The sequence below is a fragment of the Anabas testudineus genome, chromosome 15 (genome assembly GCF_900324465.2).
Source record: "Anabas testudineus chromosome 15, fAnaTes1.2, whole genome shotgun sequence".
Classification (NCBI taxonomy): domain Eukaryota; kingdom Metazoa; phylum Chordata; class Actinopteri; order Anabantiformes; family Anabantidae; genus Anabas; species Anabas testudineus.
In genome coordinates this window covers 18,633,756-18,641,838 of record NC_046624.1, presented here as the reverse complement: position 1 = coordinate 18,641,838, position 8,083 = coordinate 18,633,756, and the positions used below count along the sequence as shown (strand labels likewise).

The 8,083-nt window shown below is 42.0% G+C and overlaps 2 non-coding genes across 2 annotated transcripts; both read right to left on the bottom strand.

The window, feature by feature from the left end:
* Positions 1-663: 663 nt before the first annotated feature.
* On the bottom strand, positions 664-757 carry trnai-uau. Its single transcript has 2 exons — positions 720-757; positions 664-699 (listed from the first exon to the last, which is right to left on the bottom strand). It is a non-coding gene; the product is annotated as a tRNA-Ile (tRNA).
* Positions 758-4,053: 3,296 nt separating this feature from the next.
* On the bottom strand, positions 4,054-4,147 carry trnai-uau. The gene is made up of 2 exons: positions 4,110-4,147; positions 4,054-4,089 (listed from the first exon to the last, which is right to left on the bottom strand). It is a non-coding gene; the product is annotated as a tRNA-Ile (tRNA).
* Between the last annotated feature and the right edge of the window lie 3,936 nt (positions 4,148-8,083).

The window sequence follows — 8,083 nt, the reverse complement described above, 5'->3', positions numbered from 1 at the left end:
AGAGGAGCCCAGTGGCTCAGCAGGTTAAGGTTCATCATGTGCATCTGGCCATGGGTTCGAGTCCTCAGAGTGGGTTTGCACCTTTGGGCATATGATACATGCAGTGCTACGAGAATGCTTTTATTTTCTAGAGTTGATGGTGGTGAACACAGGGCCTCGGCGGGCTACGGTACACTGTGCACTGTGAGTTCGAGTCCTCTGAGTGGGAATGTGCCCAGTGGGCTTTTGGTATCTACGGTGCTATAATGCTGGATTATTAAAAATCAACACCATGCTGGAAAGGAGTTCATTTCAGGTTACGGTGCATACTATGTGTTCAGGCTGTGAGTTTGAGTCCTTTTAAAAGAGAAAGAGAGAGTCATTTGATTACATGTTTACCTGTGGGCCTAGAGTCTTTTCTTATTAACTCTCTTCTAAGTTATTAAAGGAGTTTTATTAAGTTTTGTTTGATTCATAGTGAATGATGCCAAAGTGAGTCCGGTTTGATCAACAGTACAGTTCAAAGTTTGAACGGATCGATCCGGCCTTTTGCAAAGAACGGTCTTCTCAGCTGAGCAGTTGATGAATCTCCTGTTTGGTTGCTTCACTGTACCAGACAGAGATGGCTGCTAGGTGGACAGACTCCACAGTGGCAGTTCAGAAGTGGATCAGCTGCCAAAACTCTGCTCCAGGTGAGGCTTGAACTCACAACCTCGGCATTACTCTGCTGAATACTGTCTTATAAGTACCGCGCGCTAACCGATTGCGCCACTGGAGCTACGGCAACTGAGGTGGCCAACTCAGTTGTGGACAACAGTTGACAATGGTTGAATCAAAATGTCCCTATTTCCCAGTACTTTGCATATTTTTGTGATTATATGACAATCTCTTTTTTTTGCCCAGGAGACAACAAGTTGTATCCAAGCAGATTTTTGCTCGGAGGTGCACACCCTCATTGGCTCCATTTCACAGAAAAAACAACAAGAGATTTATAGTATTTCATTAACAGTTTACCTAAGCACCTACTCTACCAGGGGCACTTCAAGTCTTTTTTATTAGGTCTGTTCCAACTTACTACATGGTGAAATATTTCTAACTTACTGGCCATGATCAAAGTTCTAACGGAAAATGTGATAAGGCTGTTTTATAAGAAATCTACACCAGCAGCGCAAACAGAAGTAAATTAGGAATCCTTTTTCTGAACAGAATTAATCAAACATGGGTTGGTGGTGGAGAGTTTCCCCTCTTGGCAGCATTTCATAATGAAGCAGCAGTATTTGTTCTGATGTCAACCTGTAGTAGAATTAATCAAGCTTATCTTTGTAACGTCAGCTTTAATCAACATTGCATGGCATGTTCTGTGCCCTTTGACATCATTTGTATGCGGCAGTCAGCTCTCTCCTCACAGAGACAGCTGTGGATATAATAGGTCACACACAAAAACCCTCACACACACACAAACACACACACAAGTGGAAAAGAAAGAAAAAGAAAGCACGAGGGAGGAGTAAAGTTGAGGAGAGCTGGAGGAGGATGAGGAGGGGGGACACAGGGGAAGAAGACAACCAGCAGAAATAAAGAAATGAAGACGTAAAGGGAGCCCACTCGAGATGGTGGTGCACATTTCTTCAAGGATAATAGTGATAAAATAGTAAAAACACAAGTAGCAAACTACCCGAAGGTGAAAAATGCAGTGCAAATTGGAAAAAGTGGAAAAAACAAAATGTTGATTCATAAAGTCAATGAGGTCATTCTCGCTATTGTGCAACAGTTAGACCACTCCACAATAAGCACTCTATTAAATTAAGAGATTGTATAATTTTAGCAGATATATTGTTTGGAATATATTTTGAGGCTACTAATGAAATGTGAAGGGAAATGTTATTTTAGTGTGTTGGTTGCAGCAAAACTTTGGTTCAGATGAAAATGTCTCAATATCTATTAGATGGCACCACTGTATCACAAAGCATGGCTTCACAATCTTAAGCCATTTTCTCATACCAATGCTGGTCACTGTTCAGAGTTGGTCTTTCACCGGTGTAGCACCGAACAGGAGACTGAATGTTCTCACACTTCATTCTGAGTTAAGATGAGGGGTTACACCTGGGCAGAGTGTGCAGGATGCAGGATATGACACAAAAGGTCCACAGTAGAAAATGACCAAGGTTTGTGCAGCACAATGAGGCAGTGAGTCGTCAACACGGCCATGCAGTGAATTCTCCAGACTATTACATGCTCTATTCACACATCGGTTCAACTGGACATTACATGGACTTTATACTAGGAAGCTGGCTGGGTGGAGTCTGTTTAGTATCTAGTCTTAACTGATTCCCACATGTCCTGTTCTTAAATACAGCACCTCCAGATAATGTCTAAATAAATTCCAGTGCATGTCTGAAAACAGCTTTAATGTACAACCTGGTGAGATTACCTGATCAGTCTAGAAAGATGGAGCCATCATACCACATCCAGTTCATACGTGCTAGTGCTAGTTAAATACCAACTGTGCCAATGTGAAATCAACCCTCAGCCAGATCTGTCTCCTATTTTGTACATGGCTGATGTGAAACTGTTGAAATAATCAGCAGATGTCCCAGTGTGCTTTGGAGTGGTTCCAAGAATAAGTACAAGAAAGAAGAAAAACTCACTCCAGCGAGTTTTCCTCTTGGCGTCAGGTGAAAGAGATAATGTTAACTGACAGGCAGCCTGGTAGAAAGGTTGTTTTAAAGGCTCATCACTCTGGGAGAGACCTTCAAGCTCTGCACTGCCTGAAAACCACCGGAGCTACAACAGGGCAGGCACCCTGGGAGGCCTCCCCTCCTCACTGATGCTCCCTGTCTGTTCTCAAACTTACCCCAAAAGGTGAAAAAAAGACTTTCAGCACACACATACCTGGTAGCCGAGGGGCAAACGGATCACAGGAGGAGAGCGGTGTCGCAGCTGGAGCTGGAACATCCCTCAGTTGCTCTCTCTTATTGTTTCCCTCCATCACTCGTGGTGTCACTGCTTATAGTTTCCTCCCCTTCGCTCTCCATAACCCGACCTATTGCTGTGACGCTTCCTCCTGACCTCCTGTAAACCTCCCACCTGCTACTCTTTCTCTCTCTTCCTCCTTCAGCTTCCTGTGTCTTGGAGATATCCCCCTATAGCCTCTGTCAGTTCTGTCATTTTCTTCCTCCCTGAACCTCATCTTGTCACCCCAAAGTATTCATGCCACTTTTCCATCTCCTCTTTTTCAGTCAGCTGGTCAGCCAGCATGTCCTGTCAGACGTATACTCTCTGGCACACATACACACACATCTACCTGTCAGTCTGCCTGACCTACTTGCACCACTATGCCTTAACCTTTACTTGTTATAACCCACCAGTTGTCTCTGTGAGTTGGTCAGTTTAGTTCCATCTTGGCTTCCATAGACACCACTTTCTGGGGCTAGCAGGAGGGCTTAATTATTTATTATAAGGGCTGTAGAGTTCATTGAAAAAAACCTGAAATAGCCATGTGTGGCATTGAAAATTCTTTGTGAAATATCGAGAAAGTTTTGGTGGAAGTACAGTCTCTATCTCCACATGTGGCCAGCACATGATGCCATGTTATGATTCCTGCCCCGGCTCTTTAATTTATTTTGGCATTTCTACCCCTTCCCTTCTGCCAAATTCCCACTTCCCCAGGTTCTGCATTTCTGTAAAGCCAAGCTGTCTCCTGCCACTCATCCACCCACCACTTGTCACCAGACTCTTTCTATAGTTCACCTGCTCCTCATTCACCGATCAACCCCTCAGCATATATTCCAACCCCTTTCCCATTATTCTCTGCCAGATTGTCATCATGCCTCTTTTGCCATGTCCATCTAGCCTTATGTTTGTTTAGCTACTTTCCATGAAGAATGGAGTTCAAAGACTAAGCAACCAGAGTGGGAAATGATCTTGGTTTCACGCCTTCTGCATTGTGGAACTTTGCTGCTGAGCTGGAGCCTCTGAATGTTTGGTTTCCTTGCATCGCTGTACCAGACACTGACACATGTTGTTAGGATGGACTCCACTGTGGCAGTATATGTGGCTCCGCTGCCAAAACTCTGCTCCAGGTGAGGCTTGAACTCACAACCTCAGCATTACTGTGCTGAATGCTGTCATATAAGTACTGTGCGCTAACCGATTGCGCCACTGGAGCTTTAGCATGGTTTTGAGCGACTCCACTCAGTTCGCCAACTACAGTCAATGTATATTTTCACCAATTTTGATGAGCATGTCTACTGAAGGGCTGCCAGACCTGGCCCTAGAGTTCCACAGCCCAGATGGTTTTCTAACATTTCCTGCACTTGCAGCTTCTGAATAGCTGAACACACTTGCTCCAGGTCATCAACAGTGGATAGTTGGAACACAAGCAAGGCTGCAGCTCTCTAGGACCAGGGTAAAGTTACATTAGGTAACTCTAGGTGGTTTAAGAAATTTCAACCATCCATGGTTCAAGAGACACTGCAGTATTGCTATAAAATATGATCGTAGTGGATCCATTAATCCTGCACAACTCCACTCAGCCAAACTGACGTGTTGTTGCACATATCTTAAACTTTTCACGCAAAAATCTGCACAAACACTTCTTGGAAAAAGACAGAGCTGCTCGCCAGCTGCTGACAACCACCGTTGCCTTTTCCACTGTTGCTCGGTTCAAATTTCTTCCTTTCTCTCGAGACATTTCAACCCGTTCCGCTCAATTCAGGCCTTCATTAATACAGCTCTATTGTGCTGATGTGGGGAAAGGAGAAAAAACATTTTTGAGTGCTGAGCCTCTGAGTCTTTTCGTCTGGTCTTTTGTGTGACTGCGATGGTGGAGAGCTGTATATGTCATTAAATGCTTTCTTTCACTCAAGAGGGCTGAAAATGAATGATGATTATGAGCGGCTGCTGGATATTTTACGGTATTCATTTCTGTGTACTGACACCATTACAGAAATGGACAAAAACACCCTCTTTCATATATAATATCAGGTAATACTAGGAAGTTATATGGAATATTTTCTGTATCAACAACAGCCTTTTTACGTTTGCTCACTGGCTGTGTTCATGGTGTGAATCTTTATTTAATCAACAATGACTAGTCGATGAATTGTGAATAATCACCAGTCTAATCTGGTTTATATTTAGCTTTGGCCTGGAAATTTCATTGAAATGTCAACACGAGACACTAAAGCTGGAACTATTCTCCTTCTTTCTTCCACTTTGTGCTTAATTCAACTCTTTCTTTCAATGAGAACAACTTTTACGTATCTATAAACGTGCCTCTTTGCTTGCTCGTCCCATCTTTATTTCCTTCATTCCTCCTGCCTTCCATCCTGAATCCTTACCTTCTGTTCCATCCAGCCTATCTACCTGCTTTCCTTTACTCATTCCTTTCCTTTACTTCTTTTCTTCTTTCCCACCATCCTCCTTTCTTATTTTAATTTCCGTTTACTTTCCTTCTTTAGTCCTTCAGTCCACTTTTCTCCCTCCCTTTGTGCTTTTTCTTCCATCCTCCCTTCCTTCCTCTTTCCTCCCAACCTCCTTTATTTCCTTTCTTCCTTATTTACCATTCATTCCGACTAACATTGTCTCCTTCTCCCTTCCTTCTTTCCTTTATTCATCCTTCCCTTTTCCTTCCGTATTTCTTCTTCTTCTTTCTCTTATTCCCTCTCTCCTTGTTCCCTTTCCTCCTTCCTGTTTTTCCTTTGCACTCGACCCTTCTTTGCATCCTTCTCTCTACAGATTGTAATTGGTCTTTTTCTGCACATAACTTCTCCACAAATGAACTTTTTCAGTTTTAACATGTTAACATTCCCTTCTTGCTCTACTGGAGTTAATGAGATCTCCAGAAATTTCAAAGGACAAACAGCATAAATATGAGTATGTCACTGCGTTTGTGACACATATTCTTTATCTTTTAATGCACAGATCACAACAAACCTATCGACTAAATAGCCTCAGTGACTATCATAAAAAGATGTGTACATGACAGCACAGTTTATGTATTCTTGTCATAGTTTTATATTTAACTGAGCATGAGGTTGTGAGGTGAGAACATCTAAATCTGACATGGCTGATGTCTCCTGTTTGTCACAACAGACAGAAAATACAGAGTTACGTCCTCTTTGATGTGTAAAACACGCATGTTAAACAGAATAGGCTGAGAAACCGCTTTGATCTAAACACCCAAGTATCTAACAAGTGGAACAAAGGGGCAGAACAACTGTTTGCTGAGAAGTTTAATACGACTTCAGTAACTGTTTTAAATATTCTTTGCAGCATTGTTAGATCTGCTAAAAATGAAGAACTGAATAAAGACTTCAGCAGAATTTCCACAACCTTTTCATTCTTTTCACAACAGGTGATTTTCCATCTCTCTTAGAGTGGATTGACCCGGTCAGAAGGTAAAAACCTCCTTGTTAGTGAACATTTTAGTACATTTCAGTTGCCTCTTTATTCTAAATATTTAAAACTAACATAGAATATACAGGTCGCTTCTCCACCGTACAGCTTACAATATATTTCAAGTACATGTGTTTGCATCCCATCAGCCTCTGTGTGTATGTGAGATGTGTTTTCTGTGATTCATCATGCCTCATGCCCTGAATCACACACATGCTTTATTTAAGCCTTGCAATCTTTGTTCCAGACACTTTTAGCTGTTCTTAAATGGCATCAGAAGGAAAAAAAACATCCTTCAAAACATTTGGATGTTGTTTTTCTAAGTAGTACTCCATTAGTAGGCATGCATAATACTCTCTGTTGACATTGGAAAAACATGTTTCTGTGGTTTTTAGATGTCTGTCACAAGTACAAAATATCATCTGGTGCACAGGAAGTGATGAGTTTTAAATGTCAGGCAGTGGAGAATGAATTGAACAGAAAACCACTAGAGCGGAGTTCTTATCTTTATTTACAATAAAGCTAAATACTGTCTCATTCAATGCTGATTTAACTCAAGCTGTTCCTCAAGCTTCAGCATGCACCCACCAAATGTATACTGTCAAGACGATGAAAGCAAAACACTCTAAATGAAAATTTAATTGGTTTCAGTTAATTGGTATGTTAACAAAGCCAGAGTGACTATGACAGTGTTTAAGGAGGAAACAAAGTGACAGTCATTTGAAACACAAGCTGTGCTTCAATTCCCTGAACAGAAGCACGCGGACCAACGCTGCACTGGATCATCTGTACGTTGAAAGCATCGTACAGTGCCACTGGAGGTGTTTAAACTGAACACGTCACTGCTTTCTTCTCTTTTTGCTGAGCGTTTGTATGCTGTGTCATGTTCCTCCTCAGTCTGTCCTGCTGTGTGCTGCTCTCTCTGCCTCAGTGACTCTCTGTGCTCCTGGCTATGTGTAAACTATGCATATGCGAGGCTGTTTCCATGCTCTGCTTGTGTCTGTCTGTCTCTGCTCGTCTGTGTTCATGCATAAGAACCGGCATTTGTGTGCACCCATGTAGACAAACTACTTACAAAGATAAAACTGTTCCCCGTTTGCAGTTTGCCTTTAATGCAGTGTTTCCTCTTTAGCATATGCATTCATCTCTCTGACTTCCTCCACATTACATTTGCAGTTCCTGATTGTCAACACTTCGCACAGTGTATACATCTCAAAAAATGTCTCTGTCAGGACGTAGACATATCTCTAAAAGTGACAACCCCACAGAAGAATTGTACTCATTCAGCCTTCGTATGCTACTTGCCCAAACATTCAACGCTATCAACTAGCAGGCCACGACACACCACACATGTTCATGGTCTCCAGTCCGATGCCGCCTTGGTGGAGTTACATGCACTTTAATGGAATATGTCTGAATGGAAATCTGACATTTATTGTTGTAACACGAGTCACTTCATGTTAAAAGTAAGTTGTTTAAATAGTGTGAGCTGTCTGTCAGCAGCTGCTCAATGGTGCTGAATTCATTTGTGTTCCAAAAGCCCCCAACCCCAGAAAAAACAAAAAATATGACCTAAATTGTGGCTCAAAAAATCATAATTTTAGAGCAAACGCTGGATTTGGAGAATGGTTACTCCCCTTGTACATAAGGATTAAAAGCTAAACATTTGTGTCCATCTATATGGTGAATTTAAAATGTTCTGCCA